Source organism: Tinamus guttatus, unplaced genomic scaffold (genome assembly GCF_059628265.1).
Source record: "Tinamus guttatus ecotype Peru unplaced genomic scaffold, ASM5962826v1 Tinamus_guttatus_pri_ptg001602l, whole genome shotgun sequence".
Taxonomy (NCBI): Eukaryota; Metazoa; Chordata; class Aves; order Tinamiformes; family Tinamidae; genus Tinamus; species Tinamus guttatus.
This window is the reverse complement of record NW_028290136.1, coordinates 5037376-5054095: the sequence shown is the minus strand read 5'-3', so window position 1 is coordinate 5054095 and position 16720 is coordinate 5037376. Positions and strand designations below refer to the sequence as shown.

Genomic DNA, 16720 nt, shown 5'->3' with positions numbered 1-16720 from the left:
CTGTCAATGTATGAAAATGAATTGATTTCATTGGCAATTCTCTTTCTGAGCTGAGTGTGATAGTCATTTCTTAGTCAGTGTTGAATGAAAGCCTGTCGAAGTCTTAGGACCTTACTTAGGACTGCTCAACTCCTAATAGAGAAAACAAGAAAGAAAGAAAGGAAGGAAGGAAGAAAGGAAGAAAGGAAGGAAGAAAGAAAGGAAGAAAGAAAGGAAGAAAGAAAGGAAGAAAGGAAGAAAGGAAGAAAGGAAGAAAGGAAGAAAGGAAGAAAGGAAGAAAGGAAGAAAGGAAGAAAGGAAGAAAGGAAGAAAGAAAGAAAGAAAGAAAGAAAGAAAGAAAGAAAGAAAGAAAGAAAGAAAGAAAGAAAGAAAGAAAGAAAGAAAGAGAGAGAGAAAGAAAGAGAGAGAGAAAGAAAGAGAGAAAGAAAGAGAGAAAGAAAGAGAGAAAGAAAGAGAAAGAGAGAAAGAGAGAGAGAGAGAAAGAGAGAAAGAGAGAGAGAGAGAGAAAGAAAGAGAGAAAGAGAGAAAGAAAGAGAGAAAGAAAGAGAGAAAGAAAGAGAGAAAGAGAGAAAGAGAGAAAGAGAGAGAGAGAGAAAGAGAGAGAGAGAGAGAGAGAGAAAGAAAGAAAGAAAGAAAGAAAGAAAGAAAGAAAGAAAGAAAGAAAGAAAGAAAGAAAGAAAGAAAGAAAGAAAGAAAGAAAGAAAGAAAGAAAGAAGAAAAAGGCAAAGTGCTTCCACCACACTAGCCAATATAAAAGTGCACATGCAAAGAACCACTCAGGATCCAGTGGTGGCACAACCCTCTTGCTCACGTGAGTCTTTCAACATCTTCTGTTTTGTGAAAGATGCAATTCTTGCTGTCAAGAGAATCTGAGTTTTCATCTAGAAAGTTTGAAAACAGGACCTTCAAAAGTTATAGGAAAAAATAAAAAAGACAGATTTTTATTTTTTTAGAATCTTGTCATTTTAAAAAGTTGATCTGATCATAACCTGCTTATGACTTCTGAGTTAGTTTATTTAACAGTATCAAACCACTGACATGCTATTTGAAAGCACTGCAGCAACGGGCAAACAATTCTCATTGTAATAAGGTCTCAGGAATCTGGTATGATTAAAAAGAAAGAGTAAGAAAGAGTAAGAGGAAGAAGTAGGCTTGCAGTAGCATAATTTACCAGAGCTAGGTGATCTCACCGTCTCCCAATGCCTTTCTCTCCTGCTTCTTAGGAAAATAAATTGAAATGTTCTATAAGTAAGTGGTGATGATATTTGATATTACCTTCAGCAATCAGCATGTTTTTCCCCAATAGTATGCAGACACAAGGGCAAAACTGAGAGCCTCCATTCACTCTTTTCCTCCCCACTCTGGATATCAATGCCATGTACAAGTTGAGTTTGATTTTATCCTCTGCTTTATGGAGCTGCTGTTTCTTCCACTGCAGAGGTGACTATTGGTCACTACAGACTTAATCAGAGTTAGCACTGCTGTGCAGTAAGTTATGGTCTCTATGAGTTTATTAATGCATAAACCCAGGGGTTTTGCACTACTGAGTTTCTTTTTGCTACCTGCATCAACTGAACAACTCGGCTCGTGCGGAGTAGGTGGCTTCTGGTAACTTTCCTATTTTCATTATGAACAGTAAGAAAAGAAAGCAATTTACAGTAATTGTATTTCATGGGGATGTTGATTTCCTCCCTTTTCATCTCCAAACAATGAGTAAGACAGCCAAAAGATTAGAACTCTTTTCTTGAAATTTCAAAGTGTTGTATAATGTTTCAGTTGGGTGACTTCCACTCTAGTTAAGTCCATGATTTTTTTTTTCTTATCCCTCAAACATACTGAGTAGCTTGAAATATCCATTCCAGGTCTTTGGTGGATAGGGTCTAACAAATTCGTTCAAACATATGCTTTAGTAATGATCCTTCTCCAGGCTATCTCCATATAGATAAACCTCCTGTTGATTCCTAGAGCCCAAATAGGGCTTTTGGAAGCGTAAGGCATGCAATATCATGCCTAGCTGATCTCTATTATTATTACATAAGTTTTATAGAGCTGCAAGATTTTGCCATTTTAAACTGGTACACATTCAGTGCCAAAGAATTCAATGAAGTTTATTTGACTTTCAAGCTAATACCCACAGGCAGATTTCTGAGCGCTTACGCTTGTGTCGATCCAGTTGTGAGACAGACCCTTGGTATTATAAGGAAAGGAAAATATTGGGTTATCAAATCACAATCATCCAGTTGCAAAAAGAAAATAATACAAACACTTCTACTATTTTTCTCTTTTCTGCGTTTTGTTAAGATTAAATAGAAAGAAAATATCTTTTGTTATGTTAGGTAACTATGCTATTGTTTGAAATAACAAATGTGTGAGTTAAAAAAAATGTAGCTTTGTCAACAACAGAATGAAAACACACACAAAAAATCATTCTAAAGTATTAAAAAACCACACAAGCAACCTAACATACATCCTCCCCACAATCTTTCGTTCAGATTTGTCACCCTAATTTGTCTGGACTACTTTCTGTTGAAGATTTCCTTTATATTCGAATCTGCCTCTAGAAACTCCAAAGAAACAACACACAAGTGCATATAAGTAACATATTCCTAAGTTGCTTGATCAAAAGAGTTTTTGCACTTGCTTTAAATTAAAACTGTGTTTAAGTTCATGCCTGAATACAAACAGGCTGAATAGAAACACTTTTAAGCGCTTTTTACCTTTAGGACAAGAACTCCCTCTTTAGAGAAGTGCTTTTCTGACCCTATGTTAGTCTTAGCCCACCTAAATCAGCCCTGCAGAGACCTAAAGTTTTGGTCTGACCATTCAAAATAAGTGCTTAGACTAGATCCTAAACAAAAATAATGAATTTCCCAAGCAAAAAAGTTGTTTTGCTTGTTGCAGCCTTCCTAGGCTTAATTACACATATATTTAATATGTATGGGCTGATCTAAAGACAGGCAAAATATTTCCAAAGTGAATATTTCTCATGCCTTTTTGAGACACCACTAGTGCCTTAAAAAGCAAGCTAGTCCTCAGATTTTTTTAAATCATGTCCACTAGAATGTTGGGATGTAGGACATATATTACAACATTCCCTATGTAAACGGATCTGAAATCTGTCTTACTGCCTGGGAGGTAAACCAAGAATTTTATTCTCCACTTTGGCTGAACAAAAGACTAGAGACGAGCTCTTAATATCCTCATTAGTGCCACAATGCTTTTTACTCTTACAACACTTATTCGATGCCCTGCTAGGATAGTATCTTTCCCTTTTAACTTTTTAAAATGCTATTAGCATTGCTAATAACATTGCCTTTGTCCCATTACATGTATAAACTTCTTTAAATTATAAGTAATTCTTTCTAAATTCAACTGGGACAAACTTCGGGAGAATGTATGGAGACACATTCACCTTGTGTTTTATGCCCAGGTCAGAGTTCAGTATGTGTTCATACAACATCTGCAGGTGTGGGTACTAAAAGAAAGAACTGAGAAAAGTAAAATAAAGCTGTGCTCCACAAAGGTGTATGTTTAAAGTTAATTTTTTTCTTAAATACAAAAGGATCATTTTGCATAAAGGTAGCTCTTGACTGTTTATTTGGTTTGGTCATACTCAGCTCACTGCATGAGGGCGAAATACGCTCTTATCAAGTTTTCACCAAGTCCTTCAGCAGGACTTCCTGCTGAAGCTAGCTCTGAAGAAAATGTCAATAAACCTGTTTGCAGAGAGTGCAATTCTTCCCCCATCACAATGAAAGCTCTCAAAAACAGGCTTTTTGCAGAGGAACAACGAGGGTGCCCAGAAGAACAGCTCAGTTTCACAAGCAAGGCAGCCTTGGGAGGCATTGCAAGATGCAGCCTTGCTCTTTGGTAGCCTGATCCACCTCTTTGGGTATCCCTAAACAGCACCTCTGTCCTTGGGATTTTACCATGCACAGAGGTAGGTTCTGCTCCGCACCACGGCAGACACCATTTGCCATTGCTCTGCCCCAACTCTCTTCCAAAATATCCAGAATTTCTGGGGCTCTAGGGGTCCCTAAAGAGCCTGCTCCTTTCCCAGGCATGGAAATTTGATTTAGAAACCAGGGATGAGGCAGCAGAGACAACCTCCTGCTGGGAAAAAAGGCACTGTCCAAACCTGAAACTTGCCCATGCCCAAATGACCTCCAGCTCCAAAACCCAAGGTTGACTCAGGGAGGAGGGTGTTATTCTAGGTGAAGCAATGCACTTGCATTCACCAAATTCTAATTAATGCATCAAAGCAAGCAGCCTATGTAAAGTGTTTTATTAATTATACATGATTATTATATTAATATATTAATTTTATATTATTATATGTTATTAATTATACTCGGTATTACTACCCATCCACTGGGGCAACACGTCATCCCATAAAAAGTAACATTTCCTTCAGCCTTCTTTCAAAGCCTTCATGTTTCTTAATTTGCCTGAGCGTCAGATTTTGCACCACAATGAAGAGAAGGGGAGCATGGCCCTATGCCTTGGACATTTCCCCACCAAATATTTAATCCCTGAGAGTGTTGTGGGGAGAAGCCTGGGCAAATAGGCAGCCTCAGCTGGGCTCTTGCTCTGTGCCGGCCTCGGTAGATGTAGTCACTAGAGGGTGCTCGGTGCCCCTCTAAAAGGAGAGCTCTGGTTTGTCTGACAGAGCTCCTGTATTGCTTCCTCCACCACCACACAATGCACAGCTCTTTCCTAGGTAGCTAGGCAGATAGATAGATAGATAAAGAGACAGACAGATAATATTTAAACAAAAGTAGATAAAAAAGATTTCTTCCTTCTTCTATCTTAGGTTTTGCCCTCAACGTATGTTACAACTTAACTTCTTCCCACTTTTCAGTCTTTGCTTGCTTTCATTCACTCCACACAGAGTCTTCGGTGCCTTCAACCTGCTCAGTCAAGGAGCCCCTCTGCACCCCTATCCCATCCCCGCTGTCCTTCCCGTGCCTCATGTTCCGCAATGGCCAGAGGGACCAATGTATCTGGCTTGCTGGTCAAGCTGGAAAGAGGTTGGGAGAGAGCTTGATTTGAGGGCAAGGTGAAATATTTTCTTTTTTAACTTCATGAAATAGTAGCAACCAAATATGTATTTTTTCTCCATGGGCAAATTTTTACATAAATAAAACACCAGAAGTTTTCAAAATGGAAATTCCAGGATTTTGCTTACTGACTCTGATTCCTTAATAGCTTGCATCACTCAGAATATTTTTGGTGATTAAAATGATTTTCAAAAATACTTTTCCCACCTTATCTGTTCTAATCATCTTGGGAGATATACATAAAATATACTGCAGAAATGGCAGATTTTAAAAAGCGGAGCTTCATTTGCATGAATTATGTTGGTATAGTCACCACAGTGTTGACACTGGAGATACTAGCAAAATAAATATTTGCAATATTTAACATACATACTTCATAATAGCTTAATGAGATAGCTAAGTGATGTCATTCCCTTTTGCAGACAGAAACAAATCACTATCTGCTGATGTAGAGTTCATTTCATCAGTATTCTAAAGCATCCTGACAAAACTAGTTGTCCAAGACTTTTGCACCATCCCTGATACAAGTATCTTCATCATGTCATTCACTCTATTCCAGAGCAGCTATTTAAAATATGCAGGATGACTCATACCTTTAACATACTTATCCCTTTCTCTCCATTACTTACAAGGGCCACCACTGTGATTTCCTGGGACACCCAGCTTTTGGATAATTCAAGTCATGTGAGATGCACATCACTCCAGTTTTCCTTTGATTCTTCCTGAGTTTAAAAGTGTCCCTCATACTGCCTTGGCTGTTATAGCATGCTTTGGAGGACTGCATGCCTTTTGCCCTTTTTTTTTTTTTTTTCCCTCCACAACCTGGAAACCAGGAAGTCTACAGAAAACGTTTTCAACTGTTTTATTGGACCTTTCACCTCTAGGCTTTGCCTAATCTGCAAATAGGAGCTGTAGCTATGTTCCCCCCGCCCCAAGTAATGGGTTGAATCACTGAAAGTACCAGACATGCATCTAAAATTGGGACGCTTTCTGTGTTGTACTTTGTTAGTGACTGTGAACAAGAAACAGATGTGAAATATCTGTACTTGGAACCTAGTGACCCAGAGAGACTGGGGCTAACCCAGATTGTTCTTAATAACTGAAAACTGCCACCCTGTGTTAAGATACATAGACCTTATATGATACATGCACCTACATGAACCCATGCAAACACACACACACACACACAGAAACCCTCAAACTTTTGATTTGCTTTTACATTAAATATGAACTCCGATAGCTCACATTTGAACAAGAGCAGCAAAACTGGATTCTCTGTGGATGTTTTTTCCCAATATTTAATAAACTTCTTTCCATTCAGACAACTGGTAACAACAACTGCTAACAACAAAAGGTAAGTTCTCCAGAGAGGATAAGAAAGAAAGAAAGATAAGAAAGAATAAACAAAATGTTGACCTACCTAATTCATCTCAACTCATGCCAAGTATCTCCCTATATTTTAGGCTGGGATTAAATAGTTGTCTTGCTAAAGTAGGAAAACTCTGCCTGTTTCTTTTTTTTTTTTTTTTCATGGCTGTGGGTGCCAGGCCCAGATAGAAGAGTGATTGGGATGGAGCTGTGCACAGATTAATACTCCCCCAAGAGCACTCTTTTTTTGTTTCTTTCCTTGGTCAAAATCATAAATAAGAAATGGCAGAAGATGCCATTCTTGTCACTGTTTTCAAACACTAAATGTATGCTGTATATAGTGAAAGTAAGCCACTTCTACTGCATTGGTAACTTGCCATCGCAAAATGATTACATTCCAAACAGCACCACATTTTCTCGCAGCCTACGACAGAAACATTGAGCTTGTCCTTTTAAATACTGAAAACAAGAAGACACAATAATCACTCAGCAATTATTTTGCAATGGAATATATATATAAAAAAAAACCCCAGAAATGAAACACTGAAGAAATATGATACTATCTTACATACTACCATACAAGATTAGGTGGTATGATGCAGAAATGATCGGATTCACACATTTCTACAACTGTCTGATATTGCCACAGTGATACCGTATGCCTTGCGGGAAAAAATATAAGTATTAACCATCTTTGATTTGACTTTCAGTGAAATGATTGAACTATAATTTGAGAGGAAATAACATCCCAAAATGCCCATGGAAGCTACAGTTTTCTTATGGCTTTCAGGAGCATCAGACAGAGTCCAAATCACAGCATGGTCATGCACTAAAATGGCCATAAATGGCCATAAACAGTCACGTACCTGCAGTGTTGCCCATGCAGGATTGTCTGGGTAGTAGAAAAGGCTTATTTGGAAAAAGGGTGATTCCAGGAACTGTCTATTGGCAACTCCCCACCTCTGGCATTACTCCTGCAGTTTACAGAAGAGCTTTTTATTACCAGTATAAAATGTGCCTGAGAACTCTCTTTACAGAGTTACAGCATATGCATACCTTGGACCTATAAAGCATGAGGATGAGTACCAAGCATTTCCAATATCGAAGAAATGCCTCTTTGATAAAGTCCTACCTGGTGTGATTTCTGTATGACTACATTTATAAAGTCAGTACATTTGGAAGAATACATTTACAACAACATGCAAGAACATTAGATGATTATCTTAAAAGCACAGTGAAACCAAAGGACTTGGCAAAATATAAAACAAAGCATTTTCTTATGGGGACTAAGTATACCTGCCAGGAAGACAGAAAAAAAGAGTTCTCAGTTACATAAAGCGATATAAACTCCCTTTAATAAACATAATGCTTGAATATTGAATATATTGAAATTGAATACAGCTAATTGCCCTCATAATTTTAACCCAGAGATTTTACAGACCTAAAATTTGTCATCATCATCACAATCTTATTCCACCTATCTAAATCACTTTGTAGATGACAGAATATATATATAAAAAACCACACATATACACAAATAAACACAATATCCGCTTCTATTGAAAGAGATAGAAAAACGCCTTTTGCCTCAGTTGAACTAAGCTTTCAACCCACTTGGATTTAAACAAAACTACGATATTACAATATCACAGTTTCCTGCAAATTTAAAACACTGAGGTTCAAAGAGCTCTAAGCAGATCACGTTCCAAGTCACAAAAAGGACCACCCAATAACCTAATATTAGCAGAAGTGGAAATATGTAAAGAAACAGTAATTGATAAGATATAATGCATGATTTAAGGCCCAGGAAAGAATCCCTATAGCCTCACCTACCAGGAAAGCCTTGCCAGACATGTGTGAAAAACTTGCTAAAACATGTGTGTTAAATTACCTTGGTGGCCCATGACTTTCCCAGGAGCTGCTCTGAATTAGATGGCCTCCAGTAAAATAGAAATAAAATTTTGCATGCAGCATTAATTCTTTAGAATGATATTTATTCTGAAAGGATCAGCATTGAGTCTAATTCAAGGAAATGCCAAACTTTTCTAATTCATGGTGCTTGCATGGTACATGGGATATATATAGTTCTTCATCTCCCTCTTCTTAAAAGATTACATCAGCTGAAAGGTAAAAAAATAAACTCTTTCTACATCTGTTGGGTTTGGTCTTATTCTGAATAAAAATCAGAACTTCCACTGATTTTAGCATCTGTAGAATTTGGCCCATTATTTCCCACTAGATACTGTGACTGACCCATAAAAGAAGCTCCTGTTAAAATGGTATTATACAAAGTACTTTTGCACTTCTCAAAAATAAACTGTTGCATAAACATTCTTTGCCCCTAGATCGTTGCTCTCCAGCAGACTCAGGCCCTTCATGTTGCCCTGGGGATCATGTGCAAGCGTCAGGGCCCCATAGCCAGTCCGGATCTGCATCAACACCAAAGGATGGGCCAGGCAAATGCTGCCAAAATCTGCCCAAAACACTCTCCTTACCTTTCCTGTGGTGGAGACACTCCAGGGCTGCCTCCCTCACCTCCCTGCTGTGCTACGCAACCTCCTGGAGAGCTAACCATCTTTGAGCCCTCCAGCTCTCCACTGAAGGGAGAGATAGCTCTGTTTCCTTACAAAATCTGGACAAAAACTACTTTAAGTAAATACGTTCCACAGAAAATGTGAAGATTTCAAAGTAACCAAGATTTATGTTTTCCTTAACTGTTAATATTTCATGACTTTGCAGTTCTTGGACTTAACAAAGGAAACTACAGGTACTGTTCTTTTCACTTAGCAGCTCTAACTGTTAGATTTTTTTGAAAAATGATCTGGTTTTGGTTTTGAAAATAACACCACAGATCTGAACTTCAGTCCTGCAATGTTATGTACGGACTTATCTTTACACAGTTGAGCACTACATTCTCACTGACACCAGTGAAGACTACATAAAATGCAAAAGCTGAATTTGCACATGTTATTTTGCAAGCTCAGGACCCTAGTTCTTTTGGTTCCTAGTTTGTTTTTGTTTTATTTTATTTTGACAATTTCCATGCTAGTTCTAACTGAGCCTCTATTCATGCCTTCACTTACAGCAGACACAAATAAGTACAGCAACCATTACATGTCTAATGTAGGTCAGCCAACTGCATAATTTACCAGTGTAATCAGATGCTCAGAATTTCAGGGGAACTATAGATGAAAAAAATGCAGGCAATTCTCAGAAAACTTTAAACTTTTCTGTGAAATGTGGAAAATAGTTTTTAATGGATTTCATCATTAGCTCTTCTTACATGAGTATTGCATTCAGAGTACAAAGAATCAATTTTATTAACTATATTATTATTTTCTCAATTAATAAGGCTATTTTAGACATGACCTTGATGATTTGGCTTACCAAAATTATACAGAATATGACATTTTAGAATCAGTTCTGTATAGGTAGGTTGGTCTTCCCACTCTAGCTGCCGATACTACTATTAGTGTTAATACTTCACAAAGCATTCCTCAGCTAATTCCTCCTTCACTAATTAGCCACTGCTATTTATCATGCATTTCAATTTCAGAGAATCAAGCTTAAGTGACTATCTCAGGAAATTAATAATGTACAATCATTAATTCCACAATATATTAATTAACTTCCACAAGCTTATTAGTAACCTAAATCAACACAATCTCAAGCTTATATTCTTTATACATATTGAACTGAAGGATCAGTAATACACATGCATTTGGTGGTATAGGAATGCATAAAATAACAGCATTAGGTAGCCAGGCAGCTTCACTTCAGTGAATGTTAGCCACCTGTATTCACCCTCTCTCCTAAATCTCCTCAACTCAAGATGAAAATCAGCACGTAGAAGGAAAACATATGGTTTCATATCCTAACACTCAGGCATAGGGCTCATTCCCCTCCAAGGCAAAGCTTCAGTCCCAGTCTTGCAACGACCTCTTGCCATGTGGAAAGTCTCCACTGCAGTTGGGTGAAATTGTATTTATTTATTGGCAACAACTGAGTTATTTGCCAAAGAATGTGGTTTTGGGACAGCTGAACCCATTTGTTAGTTCAGGTCAAACTTACTGGATAGTTTTGCCTGAAACAAAAATGGCAATAGGCTTCAAAAACACTGGACATTTCCTTGAACAATTTTTTAAAGAGGTTTCTGCACTTTGTTTTCAGGACACTTGTCAAGAAAGCAAATGAAGGAAAGAGCAAGGTCTCCAAAGTTTCTCAAGGGGCAGGGGGAAAGACTTCCACCTTTTATGCTGAAACCCAGCATCTGCCTAGACACAGCACTCTCAGCTCTTCTCCATCTCCTGCCATCAAGGATCTGCCACCTGCCAAGGCAGTAGCTCCGTCACTAAGTCATTCACTCCCCAGCTCCGCCCTGCACTTGCTATTTAAGTATTCCACAAAACATGGGAACAAGCATGTGTCCCATTCCACAAAACAAGCAACCATAAACTCCTCCAGGGTGAGATATGTTTGCATGAAGACCTGCGCAATGGTAGCACCAAATCTGGGGGTGGAGAATGCCTTGTCTGCCATTGAAATACAAATAACAAACACAAATATTATTTTAAGAGAATGCATACATACCAATGTTCGTGTAAGCTTCATTCAAGCCAAGCATATGCAGAACCAAAGCTGTTTATCTGCTAATATCAGAACTATGATCCAAACAAATCCATCCAGCTATTGCCAGTCATACAGTTCTCTCCATGAGGAAAGAATTTAGAATGTAGTATTTGACTAAGAACCACATAATTGCAGTGTCAAAATTATAGTAAATGGTTCTAACCAATTGCCAAGTAGTGGGATATTTTTCTGGCTTGAGCTTCTACTAGAAAAATAAAAAATGCAGAAGTTACAGTAAGTGTGACGCTACTAAGGCATCATGCTAGAAGTCACCCTCTCAAACAAAATTGAAGATGATAATAAATAAAATGATACATGTTATTTCAAGTATGGTTGGAAAATAGGTAGATCACCTTTGCAGGCTTCCCATTGCAAATAACATTATTTTGGGCGCTGTGGATAGCGGTTTCACACACTGTGATATATGTCTGTAGAAAATAAAAAGTCAAACAGTTCACTCTTCAACTAGAGTGATGTTTTAACATCTTTTAATAGTATATTTAGCTCCTGAAGGTTTTCATTTGAAGGCTTTTCTCCCCCTCAGGCTAATCTTATTGTGTTTTCTTTATTTTTCCTGAAGTTTTTTTTTTTTTTAATCTTACATTGACCAATTGTTTTCAAGCCTGAACACCTATATATTAAGATAAATGTACAAAGGAAATGCAAAGGATACAGTAAGGTGGCAAACATCCTTCAGCACTAGATAAATAAGCTAAGTAAAGCAGGTCATTAGGGAGTAGGACTTTACTGAGAGAACTGTTTTTTGAGGTAAACTGCAAACATATCATTATGGGAATACTGGTCCGACATTTTGAGGGGAGGTGCAAAATAAACCCATTATAAAATGCAACTTTGAGCCATATGGAATCATTTCCAAATTTGGATTGAATGCCATTAATTGCTTTGAAATAAAAAAAAAAAAAAAGAGTAGAGAAAAAGTAATAAATGCCAAAACATCCTACTACAATGTTTCTAAAGCAAAGTATTTCTAAATATTCGGATAGAACTGTGTCTCATTTGCAAAGAAAAAATGACCCGAGCAGGAATAATGTCATGTGTCTCCCATGTGTCTATATGATAGTGTGCTCTGTATTGACACTGTATGTTCTCCCTTGGCATAGTTTCCAGGGTGTGATGCCTGTTTGAGAGAGAAAATATGCACGGGAGTAGACACTTTCCTGGCATTTCTTGCCATCACTTTGTTTTTCAGTACTTGTGTTTTATCTCAGGCAATTAAATACTTTTAGCAAAAAGAGAAAAAAAAATTTAGATAACTGCCTGAATACCAGTTTGGTAGGCAAAGGCTGGTAAAGATATAGGTTACAAAATGCAGAAATGAGCAGGAGTATGAAATGATTCAAACTTGGAGCTAAGAGGATGACAAATATTGAGAAAGTTGCTAGAAATCTAGGCAGAAAGCTGAAGGCAGTAGGAATAGAAAGAAATTGCTCTCCCATTCAATATCTCACTCCATCCCTTTGTCCTACATTAAAGGAGCAGCAGAAGGTAACAGAGACACACTGGGCTGCTGCAAGATAACTTGCAACTGCTGCTTATTGCCTCCTTCACCTCTGAGCATAGATAAAAGCACCATCAAGTTGTGGGCTGAGTCTCAAGTCAGGTTAAGCACAGCTGCCCTGAAATCAGAGGATGTCCTAGGGTGCCAGCAGCCCTCAGGCCTGGCCCAGGGAGAGTTAGAGATGGAGACCTTGATAAAACAAAAAGAAAGGTACACCTGTCCTTCATAATAGACAGGGAAAGCATTTAAACAGGAACATTTTTCATGGAAAAGGCCCAACTCTGACACAGGCTGGGACATCCTGAACACTTCATGGAACAGCAAAGCAGGTAATCAAATGCCCAGCTTTCCTAACTCCAACCATACCATTTCTGGTGGCAACAGTACTGTCAGGATCTCAAGAAACATATGAGCGAAAAATATTACCCAAAATCTTCTGGTTATGAAAGCAGACAATTCTTTTGATCTGCAATAGGTGACTTTGGCATCACAAAGAAATAGAGGTTTTCATTCAAAAAAAAATCACTGTTTAGCTGATTGTGCCAAATAAATGATTCCGATCACATAGAGGCACTGCACAACTTCCTGAGAAGTGCACCTACCTGAAACATGTACATGGTTGTGAGCAACTGATCAGGGCCCTGGGCTCCCCATGGGTGAAAGCGGGTAACAAAAATGGGCATGAACTTTATAATCCAGTACTAGATGCATACTCTTCAGCCCATTAAATTGGAAGTGGGTATTTACATCTTAGTGGGGACTGGCAGCACAGGGTAGCATGTGATGCAAAAGGGATGGGAGAAATGTTCTTAGGAGGTTTTCTCCTCCACTGATTTTATCACAATTGTTTAAAATGGAATTTTTGGTTCCAAAATTAAGGAAAACATAATGGTGAAAACAGTGGTTTTGTGGGAATTAAAAACAGTAGACTGCATGTATAAAAGTATAAAACAAAGGCTTATTTTCTTTTCTAAAATAAGCTGTCTGCATAGAGCCAGACTGTCAAACCCTGATCAGGTGATTTATGGTGCATCAGCCATGCACAATCCAAAAACCAAATCAAAACAAACAAAACAAAAACTTCCCTGAAAGAGGTCAGGGAAGATTTCTTGTGCTGCTGAAGACAGTTTGGGTTGCAGAGAATCAGACACCAGCAGAAATCCTCCAAGACCACTTCCAGCTGTGTAAGGGCTGTCTGCAGGTTGTCCCACACCCATTTGAATATCAGACAGCCTAGGCAAGCAGGAAAGGGATCTCCTTCCTCTACAAGCTTTGCACATCAGTTTTTCCTGAGCCTGTGCTTTTTTGGTGAAGTTTCTGACAGCTTTGTAGCATGCCTAACCTAATAATAGGCAGTGTAATATCACACATGCCACTGGTCTCCTGGTGGGATTTGACAACACGCTGCATGTTGTGCTGGACTTCATTGTGTTGCAAGAAGATATTTGTCATGATAAAGTGACATCATTTTTTTATCAAATGAAGTTGATATAGAAAAAAAATGATAAGAAATAATCACACTCATTCCTCTTTACAGCAACAAGAAAGTGTTTGCCAACTGGAAAGAGATACAATTAGCTGAGGGACACAAGTATTCCCAGATTTTAAGGAAGTACAGCAAAATGTGCACACAATAAAGGCCAAATTCACAAGAATAAACAGCACCCAGCAGTCTTCTTTAGCAAAGAATGAGAGTCAGTGGGTAGCAAGCCTTTTGTGAAAATGATCATGGAAGTGGTGAAATTTATTAAAAGGAAGTTTGCTAACAAGAAACCATATTCCTGTGTTGGTACAGGTATATTTTATCAGCATTTGCTAAAAAGTTACTGTAAACTTCATGGAGAGGAGCTAAGAGTAAGTATCTTGGAGAAAACACATATTTGGGGAAGGGAGCTTTTCATATTACAATCTCTATTTCATTCAACCTCCAGGAAAGGTCATTGATTTAATCAAAAGCTTTTTTCCTTTGGTTCAACTCCCAAATGTACATACCATCAAGATCTGGTGCACAGAAATAATTTGAAGCAAATCTTCTAAAAAAGGTTTTGAAGATGCTTGCCAGTAGTACATTGTGCCTCACAGCTATAATATCAGAAAAAGCCATTCAATTTAAATTAATATATTTGGCCAGACAGCTATATTAAAATTCTTGTTGTTTTTTCTGTTATAATGGTAGCCTGTGGTATGACTAGCCCCCTTCAAAAATCTGTATAGTTATTGCCTTTCTCTTGCCTAGGGTACATCATATGTTTTTGATTTTGATGAGCTGCATTGCACTACCTCATTAAAACAAACACTTATGCAAAACAAAAGGCTGCATATCACAGCACAGGGTATGTAAGCCAGCTTTGAAGCCTGCGATGTTTCAAAGCATGTTTCAAAGAGGAACTTCCGTCGACCCAGCTCCACTTGTGTTTAACAGTTGTGGGTGATGTCAGGCACACAGTCCTTTCTTAGCTCCTGCAAACAAGGAGGTTTCAAAAGCAATGCTAACTGCAGCTGCAAGGCATGCAAGTGCAGTGCTCACTTACTTACTGATAGAAGGAAAAGGTAATATTTTCCTCCATAAGCATTCCTCCTCTCAGCCATGCAGTGCAATTTCTTTACCCCCAGAAGAAAATTCTGTATCTTTTGCCTATGCTGCTGGACAGCTCCACTTTTCCTAAGGCAACCACAACCAATGTAAGGAACTCCCTTCCCTCTCGTCTGCCTCTTCCCAAAAGCCACTCCACCTTTTTCAGATGTATCATCTTTTTCAGCGAGACACTGTTTCAAGAGCATCTTTTTAGGGAGTTGGGAGAACTATATTCCATATCAACCTTTTTTTCTAGTAAATTTTCGATTACTACTTTCGTCTGAGAGGATTTTTGTCCTTAAAAATGTCAATTTCCCTATCATTGAAGAGGAGCACTCACATAACTGGAGTCTTGTGTAAGAAGCTCAAATATAGACATTGCAGATGTCTAGAGGTAGGTGAATCCTACCAAAAATGTCAAGATACGTGACTCTATGTGTATACATTTTTTGGTGTCTTGTTTAAAAATTCTTGAGTGCCAAGGTTGATGTTTTCTATCCAAACCTCTCAAGCTGTTTACAAGACAAATTACATCATCGCTCCTACAAGCTTAACACAGTTTACATGGGCTGCATCTTGGATAGTCATCAAGATGTTATGGAATCTCAGTGATTATCATAGTTGTATATTGTATTCCTCAAGTTAAGGCTGTTTCATTATGTGTCAAAATGCTTAGATTAATGTAGGCATTGATGCAAATATTTGCATATTTTCAAAAAATGTTCAGTTTGGCATTTTTAACAGTCTACAAGGTCATTTTTAATCTCTTAGGAAGTTCCTTATTTTCAAAATTAAATAACCACTGATAGTCAAAATTCAGTAGGATTTTCTACAAACTCCCTTAACTAGCTACTATACAGATAAAGAATTGCCAGTAAAGCCTGTGTGAATGACTGCATCATTCTTCATAAATAAATGCTAATAATCAGCATGTTCTGCAGTTTTAGAATTGGTCATAGAATTACTTTTCCATTCAGAATACTTTGAGGTCACAAAAATAAAATTATGAAGGGACTGTGCTGTTTAGAAGGATACAAGACAGTGTTTGAGGGGGTGACCAAACAGGTATCTTCCCACCTTATTTATTCTGCGTTATTCTTAGAAGTTCATGGAAAGAGCATTGAGCATTGCCAGATTTGCTTCTGGCCTTGCAACTTCAGACATATTTGACTGCCCATTCAGAAAATGCACTACAGGAAATTCAGCAGATGGGTCATATAGTTTGAATGTAAGATGGTGAATTAGCATAGTGATTTCATTGTTCATATGCAACCCACAGGCTGAACGCATTGATGCAACATGTGAAAAATCTCAAAGGTCAAACAAATATGTAGAAGGCTCATGGACAACTACAAAATCAAAGGGAAAAAAAAAAAAGAGCATTTAGAACCTGAGTGGTTTGTTAAAAGCTATTCAAACTGTTTTTCTTATTATGAGCTACTTGCCAGTTTATCCTGTCATCATTCTCTAGACTGTTATACTGTCTCATATTTTTAATACCATAATACAGCCATTTTTTGCAAAAGAATTCTTGTGCTTCTAGTTAGAATACTTCATATTCTTTTACGA

General features: G+C 37.9%; 1 protein-coding gene across 2 annotated transcripts in view; it reads right to left on the bottom strand.

Moving 5' to 3' along the window:
* ERG (ETS transcription factor ERG) overlaps nt 1-16720 on the bottom strand; it is a 137649-nt gene that overhangs the window by 62158 nt on the left and 58771 nt on the right. The gene's annotated exons all lie outside the window — the stretch shown is intronic.